At 48.3% G+C, this 17,788-nt stretch overlaps 1 protein-coding gene across 6 annotated transcripts in view; it reads left to right on the plus strand.

Moving 5' to 3' along the window:
- Positions 1 to 17,788, plus strand: part of SEMA5B (semaphorin 5B) — a 259,077-nt gene that overhangs the window by 88,308 nt on the left and 152,981 nt on the right. Inside the window, exon 1 of one of the 6 annotated variants that reach the window (XM_075829037.1) lies at positions 10,291 to 10,307. The exons of 4 other annotated variants lie outside the window; for them this stretch is intronic. The gene's annotated coding sequence lies outside the window, so the exon portion shown is untranslated. Of the gene's footprint in view, positions 1 to 10,290; positions 10,314 to 17,788 lie in introns of those variants that run through there. One more of the 6 variants, XM_075829035.1, reaches the window with a different exon arrangement.

The raw sequence follows: 17,788 nt of genomic DNA on the forward strand, positions 1-17,788 counted from the left end.
GCGACACTAGAAAGGAGACTGAACGCGGTTATACGGATCAAAGCGACCGCCGGAGGCTGCTGTCAATTATCAGGACGATGATGTCACCACCGGCCCGTTATACGCATATAATGGACAGCAGTTTGTAGGTGTTGCAATGATTTATAAGGATATTGGGTGTTGTGCTCCTGATCTGGGGGGGGGGGAGCTGCATATGGTTTGTATCTCCACGTCCTTTGTCTCGCTCTTATTACGGCTGCGATGGGTCCGGGAATAAAGGAGAAGATTATGGAGTCAAAATAATAAACCGCAGAAGAGCGGAGACGCTTTATATATAACCTCGTAATCACTTCCATTCTTTTCTTTTTGTGCATTGATATGGCTGCCGGAGAATGTGGGGCGACGGTGGCGGCAAATACCCGTGTCTCCCCCCCCCCCATCACCCCGGCCCGCCGTGCGCACACACAACTTGGTTGAACTTGATTTTGTTTTTTGTTTTGCCTCCTTTGTGCTCGGGATCGTTGGACGCTTCACTTTGGTTTTGTTCTCACAGGAAGAATAAAAAACACAAAGAGAAAAGCACAAAAAATAGTGAAATTAAGCAGAAGATAAATGTTTGCGTGCAGAGCGGCGACGCGCGGAGAATTTGCGAGGCCGAGGCTTTTCCATCTGTGATCGGCTCTTTTCAGAAGCGACCAGCTGCACGCAGATTCCTGCGAGATGACATCACTGGGGGGGGGGGTGAGAACGGGCATCGGGACCAGGTCTCCTCGGATCCTCTTGGTACTTTGACAAAACAAGATAAAGGAACATTGCGCTGTTTTCGCCTTTCATGTGTCGTTCCGTGCTGACTCCCCTTGTAGCCGGGCGCAGGAGACGATGCAGCGGTTTTTAAATTGCTTCTTGGGGGGTTTTTTGTTTTTTTTTAAATATACATTTTTTTTTTTTTAAATGTAAAAAAAAAAGTGTATTCAATTTTAAGCTTATTTTGTTTTTTAGCCTAATATATATTTGTTATATTTCTTGTTTTACTATTTGAATCATTTTATTAGCTTTTTTTATTAAATAAAATTTTCATATTTTTTTTTTATGTATTACTTTTTATAACCTTCATATTTGTTCTACTTTTCTATATTCAGACATCAATAAAGGAAAGGGTTCTTTACAGTAAGAGCAGTTAAACTATGGAATACCCGGCCCCAAGAGGTAGTGATGGCAGATTCTATGTCCGCATATGTAAAAAGGCGAGATTATTATTTACTGACGAATGCCATTAGGGGTTATAATTAATCAATAAATTTACGTTGAATGTTTGAGAGGTTTAATTTGCTGACAGCTCTTTTTTTTTTCTTTTTTTTTTTTCCCGACCTATGTGACTATTATTTTGTTTTACAATTTTGATTTACTACATTATTTAAAATTTATTACGTTTTTTGTTTTTTACTTTTTTTTAATTTGACTTGATTTAATGTATGAGGGAACGTTCACACGGCTTATCTAAATACGTCTGAAAATACGGAGCTGTTTTCAGGCGTAAACAGCTCCTGATTTTCAGACGTTTTTGTAACTACTCGCGTTTTTCGTGGCATATTTTACGGACGTTATTGGAGCTGTTTAACTGCTCCAAAAACATCCCAAGATGTGACCTGCACTTTTTCGCGGGCGTCTTTTTACGCGCCGTCTTTTGACAGCAACGCATAGAATAACACCTGGTGGAAACAGAACATCGTAAAACCCATTGCAAGCAGTGGGCAGATGTTTGTAGGCGTAATAGAGCCGTTTTTTCAGGCGTAATTCGAGGCGTAAAACGCCCGAATCACCTCTGAAAACACTGCGTGTGAACATTTCCTTACTCGTATTTTTTTTTTTTTCCAATATTTTACCATTTTTACCTTACGACGCGTCTTTCCCGTAAAATGGGACAAAACCGTCTATCAGCAACGCAAATTTCTTTAATGTAATGTATCCATAATTCTAATGTTCTAAATGTAAAAATAATACATTTCCTATCATACACAAAGGAAATTAATTTCCAATCAATTTCTGGAAGTCTTATCTGGCCTGCAGTGATGGAAGCCATTATAATAAATGATTAAGTTCATTAAGAAATCAAATGCTTCCTGTGTCTTTTATAATGTCCGAGAATCCGCCAGAGGCTTCCGATATATAATACGCGGTGGCAATATAAGATTCCCTTCATGTTCAGAATTAGAACTTTAATATTGACGATGATTATGGTTTGGGTTTGATTTCACCATTTTCATAGCCCGCGACCCTGAGCCGGCCCCCGCGACCCTGAGCCGGCCCCCGCGACCCTGAGCCGGCCCCCGCGACCCTGAGCCGGCCCCCGCGACCCTGAGCCGGCCCCATAATCTTACCCTACAGTCAGGGCTATGGAGTCGGTTTTGGTTGGAGTTGGTGGAAATGTATGATAAAAATATTAAATATATAGTTCAGAAATTGAATTCTAAAAAATATATTTTATTTTCTATCTGAGTAGCCGGATTGTTTACATGGTGGTGATGAAGAGCCGGACGTTGCCATCTTACTGCAGTATATATTTTATTGCTAATTATTACACATCAGCCATTTATGAAGTCAAAGTGGAAAAATAGATTTAAAATTGGCTTATAAACTCCACAGCCCGGTCTACAACCAGCTTCATCCCCGCCCCAAAGTACCACGACTCCTATCATTTATAGTGAGATGAACCGTCAGTGCAAAGCTGCAGAAGATGTAAAATCACCACTATATGTCAATATGCTGAAAAATGTAAAGGGCCCCTCAGTCAGAGCTTATAATAGTGCTGGAGTGATATAAGAGGAGCGGCTGATATCAGTCACACATATGATGTAATGTCTCTGGAGGATATAATAGTACTGGAGTGATATAAGAGGAGCGGCTGATATCAGTCACACATATGATGTAATGTCTCTGGAGGATATAATAGTGCTGGAGTGATATAAGAGGAGCGGCTGATATCAGTCACACATATGATGTAATGTCTCTGGAGGATATAATAGTGCTGGAGTGATATAAGAGGAGCGGCTGATATCAGTCACACATATGATGTAATGTCTCTGGAGGATATAATAGTGCTGGAGTGATATAAGAGGAGCGGCTGATATCAGTCACATATATGATGTAATGTCTCTGGAGGATATAATAGTGCTGGAGTGATATAAGAGGAGCGGCTGATATCAGTCACACATATGATGTAATGTCTCTGGAGGATATAATAGTGCTGGAGTGATATAAGAGGAGCGGCTGATATCAGTCACACATGATGTAATGTCTCTGGAGGATATAATAGTACTGGAGTGATATAAGAGGAGCGGCTGATATCAGTCACACATATGATGTAATGTCTCTGGAGGATATAATAGTGCTGGAGTGATATAAGAGGAGCGGCTGATATCAGTCACACATATGATGTAATGTCTGGAGGATATAATAGTACTGGAGTGTTATAAGAGGAGCGGCTGATATCAGTCACACATGATGTAATGTCTCTGGAGGATATAATAGTGCTGGAGTGATATAAGAGGAGCGGCTGATATCAGTCACATATGATGTAATGTCTCTGGAGGATATAATAGTACTGGAGTGATATAAGAGGAGCGGCTGATATCAGTCACACATATGATGTAATGTCTGGAGGATATAATAGTACTGGAGTGTTATAAGAGGAGCGGCTGATATCAGTCACATGATGTAATGTCTCTGGAGGATATAATAGTACTGGAGTGTTATAAGAAGAGCGGCTGATATCAGTCACATATGATGTAATGTCTCTGGAGGATATAATAGTACTGGAGTGATATAAGAGGAGCGGCTGATATCAGTCACACATATGATGTAATGTCTCTGGAGGATATAATAGTGCTGGAGTGATATAAGAGGAGCGGCTGATATCAGTCACATATGATGTAATGTCTCTGGAGGATATAATAGTGCTGGAGTGTTATAAGAGGAGCTGCTGATATCAGTCACACATATGATGTAATGTCTCTGGAGGATATAATAGTGCTGGAGTGTTATAAGAGGAGCGGCTTATATCAGTCACACATATGATGTAATGTCTCTGGAGGATATAATAGTGCTGGAGTGTTATAAGAGGAGCGGCTGATATCAGTCACATATGATGTAATGTCTCTGGAGGATATAATAGTACTGGAGTGTAATAAGAGGAGCGGCTGATATCAGTCACATATGATGTAATGTCTCTGGAGGATATAATAGTACTGGAGTGTAATAAGAGGAGCGGCTGATATCAGTCACACATATGATGTAATGTCTCTGGAGGATATAATAGTGCTGGAGTGATATAAGAGGAGCGGCTGATATCAGTCACATATGATGTAATGTCTCTGGAGGATATAATAGTACTGGAGTGATATAAGAGGAGCGGCTGATATCAGTCACATATATGATGTAAATGTCTACGGTGGCTCTCGGCATTGGAGCTATGGGACATAAAATAGGGATCATGGGGCTGGAGGTTTCTGCGTTTCCCCCTATCTTATAAACACTATGGTCGGCCTCTCCCCAGCCTGGAGTAAATGTGAACAGGGAGCAATAGATTGTATTCCCCCTTTCTTCCTTGTCATTTAATAGCTGATAACAGGGAATAATAGATTATAATTGACTGAACAAGTGGCGATCAGATGGGCTGTCGATATAATGTCCTGCTGAAGGGGTTTTCCAGAATTACGTAAATTGAGATTAAGCCGTTTTATTATGAAATGTTCTGCATCTTTGTATTTTAATTCCTCGCCCTATTTAAGATCTCTTCTTACGGTCAGTGAATTGAAACATTTATGGTTTATACCCAGAGGCTGAAGTCCTGTCCTAACCTAATACTTCTCACAGCTGAGTGTTTGTTACAATTGTATCCAGTCTAGACAATCCTTTTAGTTGTTGCTGAGATCTCACGTGCAGCATGACGAGGGTTAATTGCGACGTTGAAGCTGTTATTCGGAGCCTTGCGGTGTGCTGGTGGCTCGGTGCGTGGCAGGAGGGGCTGATTGACACCTCTCAGGGTTCTGGCTCAGATTACTTTTCTAAAAATACTTTGTAACTCAAGAGCAAATGTGCAAAGGGTAATAACCGTCCTGCGGGAGTTCAATGGTTAATGACACAGAAAAACAGCGGGGCCGAGGGGGCGCACGGAGAGTTACGCCTTAACGTTTGAGCCAAATGAGGAATTCGAGGCTCATCTGTGGGTAAGACATTGTCCATCTCCTGGTGACGTCTCTCCTCCTAGTAAATGCTGCAGTGTCCTTCCCTACATTCAATTCTCTGTTAACATGGGCTGACTTCCCGTTTCCTGTGGGAGGGGCTGGCTTCCCGTTTCCTGTGGGAGGGGCTGGCTTCCCGTTTCCTGTGGGAGCGGCTGGCTTCCCGTTTCCTGTGGGAGCGGCTGGCTTCCCGTTTCCTGTGGGAGCGGCTGGCTTCCCGTTTCCTGTGGGAGCGGCTGGCTTCCCGTTTCCTGTGGGAGCGGCTGGCTTCCCGTTTCCTGTGGGAGCGGCTGGCTTCCCGTTTCCTGTGGGAGCGGCTGGCTTCCCGTTTCCTGTGGGAGCGGCTGGCTTCCCGTTTCTTGTGGGAGCGGCTGGCTTCCCGTTTCCTGTGGCAGCGGCTGGCTTCCGGAGGGAGCGGCTGGTTTCCGGTGGGAGTGGCTGGCTTCCCGTTTCCGGTGGGAGTGGGTGTGGCTGGCTCCCCGTTTCCGGTGTGAGTGGGTGTGGCTGGCTCCCTGTTTCCGGTGTGCGCGGGAGCGGCTGGCTCCCTGTTTCCGGTGTGAGTGGGTGCGGCTGGCTCCCTGTTTCCGGTGGGAGCGGCTGGTTTCCGGTGGGAGCGGCTGGTTTCCGGTGGGAGCGGCTGGTTTCCTGTTTCCGGTGTGAGTGGGAGCGGCTGGCTTCCGGTGGGAGCGGCTGGCTTCCGGTGGGAGCGGCTGGCTTCCGGTGGGAGCGGCTGGTTTCCGGTGGGAGCGGCTGGCTTCCTGTTTCCGGTGTGAGTGGGAGCGGCTGGTTTCCGGTGGGAGCGGCTGGCTTCCTGTTTCCGGCGTGAGTGGGAGCGGCTGGCTTCCCGTTTCCGGTGTGAGTGGGAGCGGCTGGCTTCCCGTTTCCGGTGTGAGTGGGAGCGGCTGGCTTCCGGTTTACTTTGATTATTCTGGGATTATTTATCTCTCTTCTTGCTCCGTAGATTATAACTTCTATTACAGTTTCGCTCTTGTTTTGTGCTGCACTGGAGACGGCCTGTTCTTCTAGATTTAGAATTGCGCGGAGGTTTCTTGCCTTCTCGTCTATATTTTCAGGTTAATGAGACAAATTGGTTCTCGAGAACTTCATAAAAGCCGAGTGATTGCATGTAAATATTAGCCGGCGCCCGGCCCCGAAACTTCTGCCGCGTTCTGGCTTTTATTTGCGTTATAATTGGCTGCTCAGTAAGGCGTGGATTGTTTAATTGAGGTTCTGAGCACATTGTGTGCGGCGGCTTCCAGTATAATATACTATAGACGGTGCTGGAGGAAACGGGGGACCCTGCACCCCCTGATAGTGCCCGGTGCACCTGCCAACACTGACGGACTGGCTGCGGAAGAACAATCAAGATTATTTTATCCAAAATGCAGTTTGTAATTAATTATATTTAATATTCTACAGATTGTCGGTGCAAATTAAAGACCCCCCCCCCCCCACAGATGCAGTGTCGTTACTGGTGACTATCACAGGTTATTATAGATCATGGATTCTTATCCGTTCTAGTCGCTGTGTCCTCCCATGATCTGTAGCCCTGCTCTCCGGGAGGGAGCTCTGTTCATCATGAGCCTCCTGGTTCATATGTAGAATGCGAGGACTGCAGTGAAGACTGACACAGTGCAGTAAGAAGTCTGTACCTCTCTATAGGATTGTTGATCATCATTTTGATACTTTTAACCTCTCACTATAGGCGCTCGTCACGTTACGTCTGCAGCGTCCGAAGCAGAAAATTCTCCTGCGGCGTAAATGTCAGGTGAAAATGCAGTGTAGACGGCGCCTTGCTAAACATCAGTGACTTGTGGCCTTCAGCAGATTAAATCCTGGAGATATTCATTTCCAGATGGTGTGTGGCGCCCCCGCTGTCGTCCTGCTGTGCCCGCCGCCCGCTCCGGTCTGGAAGTAATTGCAGTTTGAATGTAATTTTTTATTTTGAGTGTATCGGAGGCGGAGGAGTCGTATTTTGGAGATGTCAGGTGGACCTTGCTCTTATCTTGTGTCTCCAGATAATGGGGAGGGTGGGTCGGAAGCGCAGAGATCCTGTCCGGGGGCGCGGGGTTGTCTTGTTACGACAGATTTGTGGTTGACGAGAACCGGACCACCGCCTGTCACCGGTCATCACTCGGCGTCTGTTACCGGTGCAGGAAACTGAGCAGTCCGAGGCGGCCGAACAAAAAAGGAAAATGAAGCAACTGCCCAAAGTTCTCAAAAACCACCACAGGCCGGTCCTGGTCATAGCGGATCATCCTGATCTTCCTGGTTCATACAGTCCACCATATAGACTGAGAGAATATGAACAAAGTGATCAGTTTGTCACTCTGGGTCTGTGGAAAGCTGGGTGACTATTCCAATGTGCAGTGTAATGGCGAGTTTTAGATATTTCTTATGACTGAATAGACTTTGGGGGTTTTCGCCTCTGCCGGGCCTGTGTCTGGGAGCAGCAGGTAGACGCTGGATGAGTCGGTTATTTTACATTTTCCCGGGTGGAGGCGGCGGTTCTCAGGAGCCGTTTTTCATGGTTTATGCGAGCTGCAGAGTCGCGCATCCTGAATACATTTTTCCTCATTAACAGCATCATTTTAAAATCTCTATAAAACGCTGGTGATGCTTCGTGTGGGTTTTGATGAATGTGCAATTATCCTAAAAATAGTGACTGTCGCGCAGCGTGATTTATCTCCGGTACGGGGGAAAGGAATTGGGATGGAGCGGTACAGGCGGGTGACAAATGGCTGTGTGAGGGTACAGGGGGTCTCTAAACTGCGGAACAAAGGTCTCATCACAGAGCGGCATAAAAGGGGTCAATAATGGTGTCAGGTGAAGAGCCGAGCGATATACGGGTGTGAGGGGAAGAGCCGAGCGATATACGGGCGTGAGGTGAAGAGCTGAGCGATATACGGGTGTAAAGGGAAGAGCCGAGCGATATACGGGCGTGAGGTGAAGAGCCGAGCGATATATGGTGTGAGGGGAAGAGCCGAGCGATATACGGGTGTGAGGTGAAGAGCCGAGCGATATACGGGCGTGAGGTGAAGAGCCGAGCGATATACGGGTGTCAGGTGAAGAGCCGAGCGATATACGGGTGTGAGGGGAAGAGCCGAGCGATATACGGGCGTGAGGTGAAGAGCCGAGCGATATACGGTGTGAGGGGAAGAGCCGAGCGATATACGGGTGTGAGGTGAAGAGCCGAGCGATATACGGGCGTGAGGTGAAGAGCCGAGCGATATACGGGTGTCAGGTGAAGAGCAGAGCGATATACGGGTGTCAGGTGAAGAGCCGAGCGATATACGGGCGTGAGGGGAAGAGCCGAGCGATATACGGGCGTGAGGTGAAGAGCCGAGCGATATACGGGCGTGAGGTGAAGAGCCGAGCGATATACGGGCGTGAGGTGAAGAGCCGAGCGATATACGGGCGTGAGGGGAAGAGCCGAGCGATATACGGGCGTGAGGGGAAGAGCCGAGCGATATACGGGCGTGAGGTGAAGAGCCGAGCGATATACGGGCGTGAGGTGAAGAGCCGAGCGATATACGGGCGTGAGGTGAAGAGCCGAGCGATATACGGGCGTGAGGGGAAGAGCCGAGCGATATACGGGCGTGAGGGGAAGAGCCGAGCGATATACGGGCGTGAGGGGAAGAGCCGAGCGATATACGGGCGTGAGGTGAAGAGCCGAGCGATATACGGGCGTGAGGTGAAGAGCCGAGCGATATACGGGCGTGAGGTGAAGAGCCGAGCGATATACGGGCGTGAGGTGAAGAGCCGAGCGATATACGGGTGTCAGGTGAAGAGCCGAGCGATATACGGTGTGAGGGGAAGAGCCGAGCGATATACGGGTGTGAGGGGAAGAGCCGAGCGATATACGGGTGTGAGGGGAAGAGCCGAGCGATATACGGGTGTGAGGGGAAGAGCCGAGCGATATACGGGTGTGAGGGGAAGAGCCGAGCGATATACGGGTGTGGGGAAGAGGCGAGCGATATACGGGTGTGAGGGGAAGAGCCGAGCGATATACGGGCGTGAGGGGAAGAGGCGAGCGATATACGGGCGTGAGGGGGAAGAGGCGAGCGATATACGGGCGTGAGGGGGAAGAGGCGAGCGATATACGGGCGTGAGGGGGAAGAGGCGAGCGATATACGGGCGTGAGGGGGAAGAGGCGAGCGGTTATAAGGGCGTGAGGGGAAGAGGCGAGCGATATACGGGTGTGAGGGGAAGAGCCGAGCGATTGTGAGGGGAAGAGGCGAGCGATATACGGGCGTGAGGGGGAAGAGGCGAGCGATTATAAGGGCGTGAGGGGAAGAGGCGAGCGATATACGGGTGTGAGGGGAAGAGCCGAGCGATTGTGAGGGGAAGAGGCGAGCGATTATGAGGGCGTGAGGGGAAGAGGCGAGCGATATACGGGCGTGAGGGGAGGAGGTGAGTACAGAGTAGTCGTTGTCTACCGCAAATTTTTACGATCCCAATTTGGAAGAATGAATTTGGTTCTGTCTTCAGGTTGATTTCTCTTACCTACACTGTTACAAATCCTCAGCTGTGAGAACAGGACAAGGCCAGGGTGAGTTTTCATCCTTTGGATGTGAACAATGATTCTATATCCAGTCCTCTGAGGTAAACAGTGAGGACTCCAGACTGCTACATTTTACCTGCACTGACACATTGTAACAAACGATCAGGACAGGAGAGAGATTTGTGCTGCAGATGTGGTTACCTCACAGGATTCTCTACGTCCCTCGATTGTAGTAAATCCTAAACTGTGAAGTTTCAGGTCAGGACAGGATGTAAAAAGGAATGTTCTCATTTACTGACAGCAAGCAGAGATCTATGGTAAGGAATTGAAACACAAAGGTTGGCGTTTATGAAGACTGGCATTTCATATTCCACTCTTAATAGAGAAGTTGGAGTACGATGCGACAAATTAAGAGGCGACTGTGCCGTCTGTCGCCACCGCTCGAAATAAAAAAGCCGTATATTCGGCTCGTACGAGGTCCTGAGGCCGTGCGTTATATGTGACACAATACTTAACGTCATCCGTACTGCATCACATTCAAAGTATGAGCCGCGCGGCAGGCTGGCGGGACGTGGCGGGGAGCGGTGAGTGTACGTGTATGGCAAGGTACCTCGCTGCATCACACACTGAGCCGGCGTAGATTCACTATAGTTTACGCAATTTGTCTTATGTAAATTATGATTTGCTGGGCACCTGGGACTCCGCCCTCTTCTGTGTAGACACGCCTCCTCACAAGTGGCAAAGGCGGCGTAAGAATGTTGATAGATTCCCCCTAAAGTGGATTAGAGATTTGCAGAACCCACCGGCCGCCGTGTGTCTCGCTGAGGTTTTCTGTTCTTGATTCTGATAACTTTATTTTAGCGGCAGCGTCCTGTGAGCGCCATGTGCCCTCCGCCTCTCGTCACTTCTCGTCACCCCCCCCCCGCGCTCTTGTCACACCCCCCCCCGCGCTCTTGTCACCCCCCCCCCGCGCTCTTGTCACCCCCCCCCCCCCCCGCGCGCTCTTGTGACCCCCCCGCGCTCTTGTCACCCCCCGCGCTGCTCTTTACCGATTCGGTTTGCTTGTAATTGTTCTCTCTTTAATTCACCTTGAAAATACAATAATCGGCGCGAATGGAAGAGAAAAGCTCCTGGCGCCGCATCAAAGGAAGAGACTTTCACAAGCGTCCGACCGTCTCATCATAAAGCTGCTCATCATCCTGACGTCCGCGCCGCTTTAAATATATCCGCATTGAATGTCGTTTGGTGCACCGTAAATGTCATGTGACCGCACTGATGTGTATATAATGTGAATGGTACCAGAACTGGAGGTGGGCCGGGTGCCGCCGTCCAGGGGTGAATGAGGGTGAACCTGCCACTCTGACCCGGTCACCGCATTCATAGCAAGAAAAGGTGTGGCGTCAGCGTGCCTTTCTGTGTGGCGTCAGCGCGCGTTGCGTGTGGCTTCAGCGCGCCTTTCTGTGTGGCGTCAGCGTGTGGCGTCAGCGTGTGGCTTCAGCGCGCCTTTCTGTGTGGCGTCAGCGTGTGGCTTCAGCGCGCCTTTCTGTGTGGCGTCAGCGTGCGTTGCGTGTGGCTTCAGCGCGCCTTTCTGTGTGGCGTCAGCGTGTGGCGTCAGCGTGTGGCTTCAGCGCGCCTTTCTGTGTGGCGTCAGCGTGCGTTGCGTGTGGCGTCAGCGCGCGTGGCGTCAGCGCGCGGCTTGAATTTTTCACGTCTGTACAAGCACTTTTTTTTTACATTTCTCTGATATCTTCCGTGTTTTTTACGCACCCATAGACTTCAGTGGGCGACTAGGTGCGCAAAATTGCACCAATATAGGACATGCAGTGAGTTTCGCGCAACGGACTCTCGCTGCGTGAAAACTCGAATGGGTCCGTGTGCTGTTAGTTATTTCAATGGACAGCACGTGGACGAGGAACATTCTAGTCTGAATGAGCCCTAAGGCCGGGTTCCCACGGGTTGGATACGCTGCGTAAAAATCACCGACCTGGAACCCGCAGTATATCCCGTCTGAAAAACCGCACCACATTGTGTTGCTCTTCTTCAGGCAGAAATTTTTGCCGCAGAAAACCGCGCCGAGATTGGGGGGGGGGTGAGTCGTTACTTACCCCCCTTCTGCGTTGTAGTCCGGCCTCCTCGGATGATGCTGCAGTCTTTGATTGGCTGCAGCCGTCACATGGGATTCAACATCATCCGAGAAAGTGTTTTTTTTCCATCCCTGCGATTTACGCCACAAAAGTCTTTCTGTCGCAGGTTTTTCATCCCCATTAAATTCACTTGGGAAAACCCGCAACAGAAAATCAACGAAAACGCGGCATAAATTGACACGCTGAGGATTTAAATTCCACACCGCAGGTCAATTTATTAACGTTTTCACTGCTGTTTTTCCCCGCAGCGGGGGCATGGGACTCTCTGAGGGTATGTTCACACGGCCAAATTTCAGACGTATACGAGGCGTATTATGCCTCGTTTTACGTCTGAAAATAGGGCTCCAATACGTCGGCAAACATCTGCCCATTCATTTGACGTACTGTGCAGACGACCTGTTATTTACGCGTCGTCGTTTGACAGCTGTCAAACGACGACGCGTAAAAATACAGCCTCGTCAAAAGAAGTGCAGGACACTTCTTTGGACGTTTTTGGAGCTGTTTTCTCATAGACTCCAATGAAAACAGCTCCAAAAACGGACGTAGAAAACGGCGCGAAAAACGCCGCGAAAAATGCGAGTTGGTAAAAAAACTTCTGAAAAGCAGGGTCTGTTTTCCCTTGAAAACAGCTCTGGATTTTCAGACGTTTTTGTTGACTACGTGTGAACATACCCTAAATCTCATCCTCTTTGCTGCTGCTGTAAATGCTGCAGTTTTTCCCCACAGAATTCTGTTGCGGATTTTCTGCAGCATTTACGCTACGTGGGAACCCGGCCTCAAACTCTCATCCTGGTTCATGAACGGAATGCTAGAAGTTCAGTGTACACCGACACGAAGGTGGGGAGTAGCCAATTATCGTTACTTATCGTTACAGGTATGTATGCCATTCTGGGTCTGAGGAAAGCTGGGTGGCCACCTCTGATAGGAAATGTAATGGCATTTTTTTATTTTGGAGGGGGAAGGGCTCTTTAGAACCAGCAGCTGTGCCCATCCTCGTATCCTGTGCTTGGCTCCATAGACTGCTGTGTGCTCTGAGCCCGCCCACTGCGCTATGACTCCATAGATAATCTGCACGTGGTTTTTTTTGTATTGATTTTCGCAATTTCAACAAAACCGCAAATAAAAAAATGTTTCCGAGAGCGGAGTGTACGATCTCCTGCTGATTTGAAGGCGACACATCTAGCGAATCACCTCCCCGTGCACCGCGGCCATCCTGATCGCCATATTCCTCTCGATTCTTCCGTTATCCGTCGTCATTCATAATAAACTGCTGGAAGATTTGTATATCGGATCGCGGCGGCGTTCTGCTCCGCGGCTGCTCCTGTCACATTCTTCTTTCTCATTTCCAATAACAGACGCGCTGCGGCCGGATAAATCCTCTTATGTCTGTGCACAAAGGTAACAGCGGACGCTCGGCCTCATCCTTTGTCGGACGCAGTAATTCCACGTCCATATGAATGTGATACAGAATCCCAGGAGGATTACTTCACGCGCTACAATGTGGCAACAATTCGCTGACATGTAGCGTTTTTACTGACATTTCACAGCACAATGTAAAGAGGAGCTCAGACCCTAAACCCGGAGTATAGTCTGTACCAATCCTGCCCTAGAATAGTCTAAGATGGAGAATACCTCTGCTGCCCCCTGCTGGTTATCCATAACATCACATTCTTACAGGCTCTGGACATTCAGGTGCAGACCAACACTACAGTAAAATTCTTTTAATCTGGTATTCTTGCTGGATTATCAAATGTTCCGTATTTATAGACTAAGACTCGTAAGGGCGGAACCAGGAGCCCGAAACACAATGTGACCACGGAATCGGCTGCTCTCACTTTGCTAATTTTCTTATTTCTTCTCTCCTCCGTCTTGTAAAATTCAAGGGTATAGAGTCCTGTTAGAAACAGACTTTCCGGATTATCGGACGTTGGATTATTATAGGACAGATTAACGGTATCCATACCTCCCACCATTACAATCCTCATTCCTAGGACCGTTTTATGCCACGTCCCGATCCGTCCAAGCAAATTTGTATAAACCCCACCCCCTTTAGATCCGTTTCATGTAACAATCCTGCGATAACCGGGACGGTTGGGCGGTCTGTGGTGTCTATTATTTCTTTAGTTACGATGTTACATTGGATTTCTCCGGCCGATGTTCCGGTTTACGGTAAGTGAATGATTCGCGGATGTGAAGGGCTGATATTTGCGGCAGTCGTGATTGATCCTCGGGATCGGTCGCTCACCTCTGACTGCGCGGCCTCCGTGTATTGTAGAGAGACTTGGACGGGTGTCACATAGAGTAATGACGCTCTCTCTATCGGAACGACTTCACAGCTGGAAAGTGGCTTTAAGGTTTCAATTACGCGGCGCAGCTCGGCAGAACCTCGGCGCTGACCCGGGGCTGATGGATTTGCAGCGAGGTTATCTGTCACAAGCCGGGGATTAATGTCATTTGCTGTAAGACACGAGCGCCATTAGTCAGCCGGCAGCTGCCGCACCTGTCCAGACTAAACGCATCCGTCTGCTGAGATCTCGATCTGTCTGAGGACGCTCTGCAGCACGGCAGCGGTGGCGTTACTACGGCGCGGGCTCATCCGATGCTTGTACTGATCACCTTGTTCGGTGTAATACATCGTTACTTTGTAGCAATGAGGGACGATTGTTCTACCGGTTTTGATTATTTCTACAATTTTGTAACTTTTTTTCATTTTGATCAGAAAATTCCGTAGACCTCGTCCTGTCCTCAGCCGGCCGTGTACGCGGCGCTTTATATGTGACCAGATATTCTACTTCTTTCATATGATCGTTTCTTATTGTCTTTTGGGTTTTTTTCTTCTAAGGGTAAGGCCATGCGGAGCGGCCCTGACACGGTCGCGACACGGCTAACAACGCAGCTGGCACCATGTTCGGCGCGGCTGTCAGATACCCTGTTAATGGCCTCGCTTTATTGCGGTTAAAATGGTCCTTCACCTGCAAATCCGTGCGGCCATAAAGGACATATTAATTAATGGCCGCACTATTTTGCAGATAAAGGCATGTTTTACCCGCAATAATGCGCGGCCAGTAAAACGGTATTTGACAGCTGCGCAGAACATGGTGCTGGCGCGGTTGTTGGCTGCGTCGCTACAGTGTCAGCGCTGCTCTGTGTGGCCTGGCCCTAAATATTTCCTACACTGGGCGGAGCTTAGTTGTCGCATTACTGTGTGCACCTGTTAACTGATACCTGTACAAAGAAATAACATAAGGCGTGGAGTCTGACACCTAAGTATTTTCACGGGAAAATTGTTGTCACGGAGATATTATCTACATTGTAAGAATCAGACTAGTTTTGAGCACAGGGCGCACCGATCGTTTATACTGTGGGGGAGGGGCTCATATTCGCTATGGGATGAGTTTTCATTTTTTGACGAGTTTTATACAAACAGTCCAACACTTAAATGTAAAATCATGGGGCATCTAGACTCGCCCCTTACTGCCCGGGAATTACTCTTCTGAGGTTTTACGAGGATGTAATAAGGTTCTAATGTATCGCTAGGAGAAGCGGACCGCACGCTACATGTAAGATCGATCCGTTATCCCCAGATCCCACGTCAGGACGCTTATTGGGAATGGGGCGCAGTCGGTCGGCATTACCTTCTGCCAGCGCCAACCTCCGAGTTATGACTCGTGCACACGGCCGCGTTATGGATCCTATAGAAACGTATGGACGGATATCACGTAATAGGGAATCTTTGGGACTCTGCGCCGCCGTACAGACACCGTATATATGACGCGTAATCGTGCCGGACTGTGTGATTGTTGGAGAGAGGACGGGGCTCATCTGCTTTCAGTCTGCGCCTCTGATTGCGCCTGATTTCGCATGTTTCACGCTCGGGGATGATGAATTCCTCTGCTCCGGAGATTCCGCTGACATTTGATTTCTTTAATTAGCAGAAAGTGAAGTCAAGGCCTCAAGTTTTAGGGAAAATGTGCGACGTGCGGAATAACGACTATTATATTAAATCTAAAGTCTTGACAGCGGAGCGAGGAAATGAGTGAATGGAAAGACGAGGGGCAGATGGGGAATCTCGAGACCTTGACAGGACCAGCAATGAACGGATCATTCTTCTTATGACTGAGTCCAGAATCTGCAAACTCCAAGCTGAAGGAGCGTCCGATACGTCACCCTGAAGACCCTCACAGCGGAGCGCGACTGCCAGATCCCCTCCGACCCAACGCCACGAGCAGCCGGGACTCTCGTGGGCAAAGGGGAAAAATAAAAAGTTATTCACAATTCCCCCATCCTATGTATCATAGGCAATGACGCCCCCTCCTCTTCCATCGCCCCTCATGTATTTTTGTAAGAGTTACTTGGTCAATGTTCATGGGTTTTCCCATAAATAACTGTTACATCTGTCAGACGTGCCGTGACCGGGGGTTTAGTTGGAGTCCGACAGCCGTAGCCCCAATGACGCAGAGAATGCGGCGTCTCCGGTGTTTGGAACATCCAATTGCGCAGAATCGGCTGTTCATTTTTTTCATGGCATTAAATGGAGGAGAGTCGTGCATGTGGAACTACCTCTTACCTGCTGAGAACAGACACCCCCGTCTAGGGATCGTTGAGGTCCCAGTATTTGGATCCTCTGCAAACAACCCTTCTTGGCATGTCCGTTTGTGCCGGAAAAATCAAATTATCAAACACAAACGTGCCAATCACAAGACTTTCTACATCCACTTCAAACCCTAGATCTGTAGCTGACGAGACTACATTTTATAATGGCTTACAGTGCGCCTGACTGGCATTGATCTTACGGCCTGAAAAGCTCTAGCCTTCAACCGTCACATCTACAGGAGGGCAGTGAATTGGAGAATGTGCCCACAACACAAGATTTTCAGTAGATTTGGTTCACCTCTGCACTAGAAGGAATGAGAACCGCTCAGTAGCGCCGTGCACTTCTACTGTAACTCATGAGACTCGGATCCTGCCGGCCAGAGATACTTGTATAATGAAAACTTCTCCAACTGGTTTCAAAATCTGGGAACACTTTATTTTTTTTATACACCCAGTGGCTGAAAACCTGACACATGTCTCACAGCTGACGGTTTGTTGCAATTGTATCCAGTCTAGACAATCCACTGTGAACTAAGAAACCTGGACTTCAGACTGATACATTTTACCTGCACTGATACATTGTAACAAACTATCAGGACAGGAGAGAGATTTGTGCTGCTGATATGTTTAGCTCACAGAGGATAGTCTAGGCTGGATACAATTGTAGCAAACCCTCAGCTGTGTGAGCAGGACTAGATTAGAACAGGTTTAACCAGACCCATACAACCCTTTCACATACTGGACATTTATTGGTGGCGAAACATTTACCAGTGGATATGAATCAAGGCGCCGGACGTATTGTCGTCATTCAATATGGAGGACGGCTTTGTCCTGAGAATATATTATCCGTATACCTCGCCCGGCTGGATGATGGCTCATTATTCCGCGGTAATGGCCGTTTCTTGTCACCGGATGATGATGGCTTCTCTGACCTTCTTTTGGTCGTGAAGGATATAAAAGCTAATTCTCTTTTTTTATTCTTGCAAAAAAAAAATAAAATGTGGGCACATTGTACGGAGCGCTGGGCAGAGGATGAGGGTGACATATTGGGCGTCATGTGGAAGAAGGATGCGTCTCCTGGGCACAGTGCAGAGAATCGTTTATCTTCTGGAAGTAGCACATTACAGGTTCTATGGAACCTCGGGGAAAGGACAATGGACAAATCCAGCATTAGGAGCGGCGCTTTATAACCCAGGAAAGAACGCGGTCGGCTGCCGGGCGCCACGCGCTGAACTCTCTTATTTAACCGCTGATTATCTCTGCGGCCAGGGACGGACCGTCGACGATAAAGGGATGTCCAAAGGTAAATAAAGATTCATCTCTGTATG

This window comes from Rhinoderma darwinii, chromosome 6, assembly GCF_050947455.1.
Source record: "Rhinoderma darwinii isolate aRhiDar2 chromosome 6, aRhiDar2.hap1, whole genome shotgun sequence".
Lineage (NCBI taxonomy): Eukaryota > Metazoa > Chordata > Amphibia > Anura > Rhinodermatidae > Rhinoderma > Rhinoderma darwinii.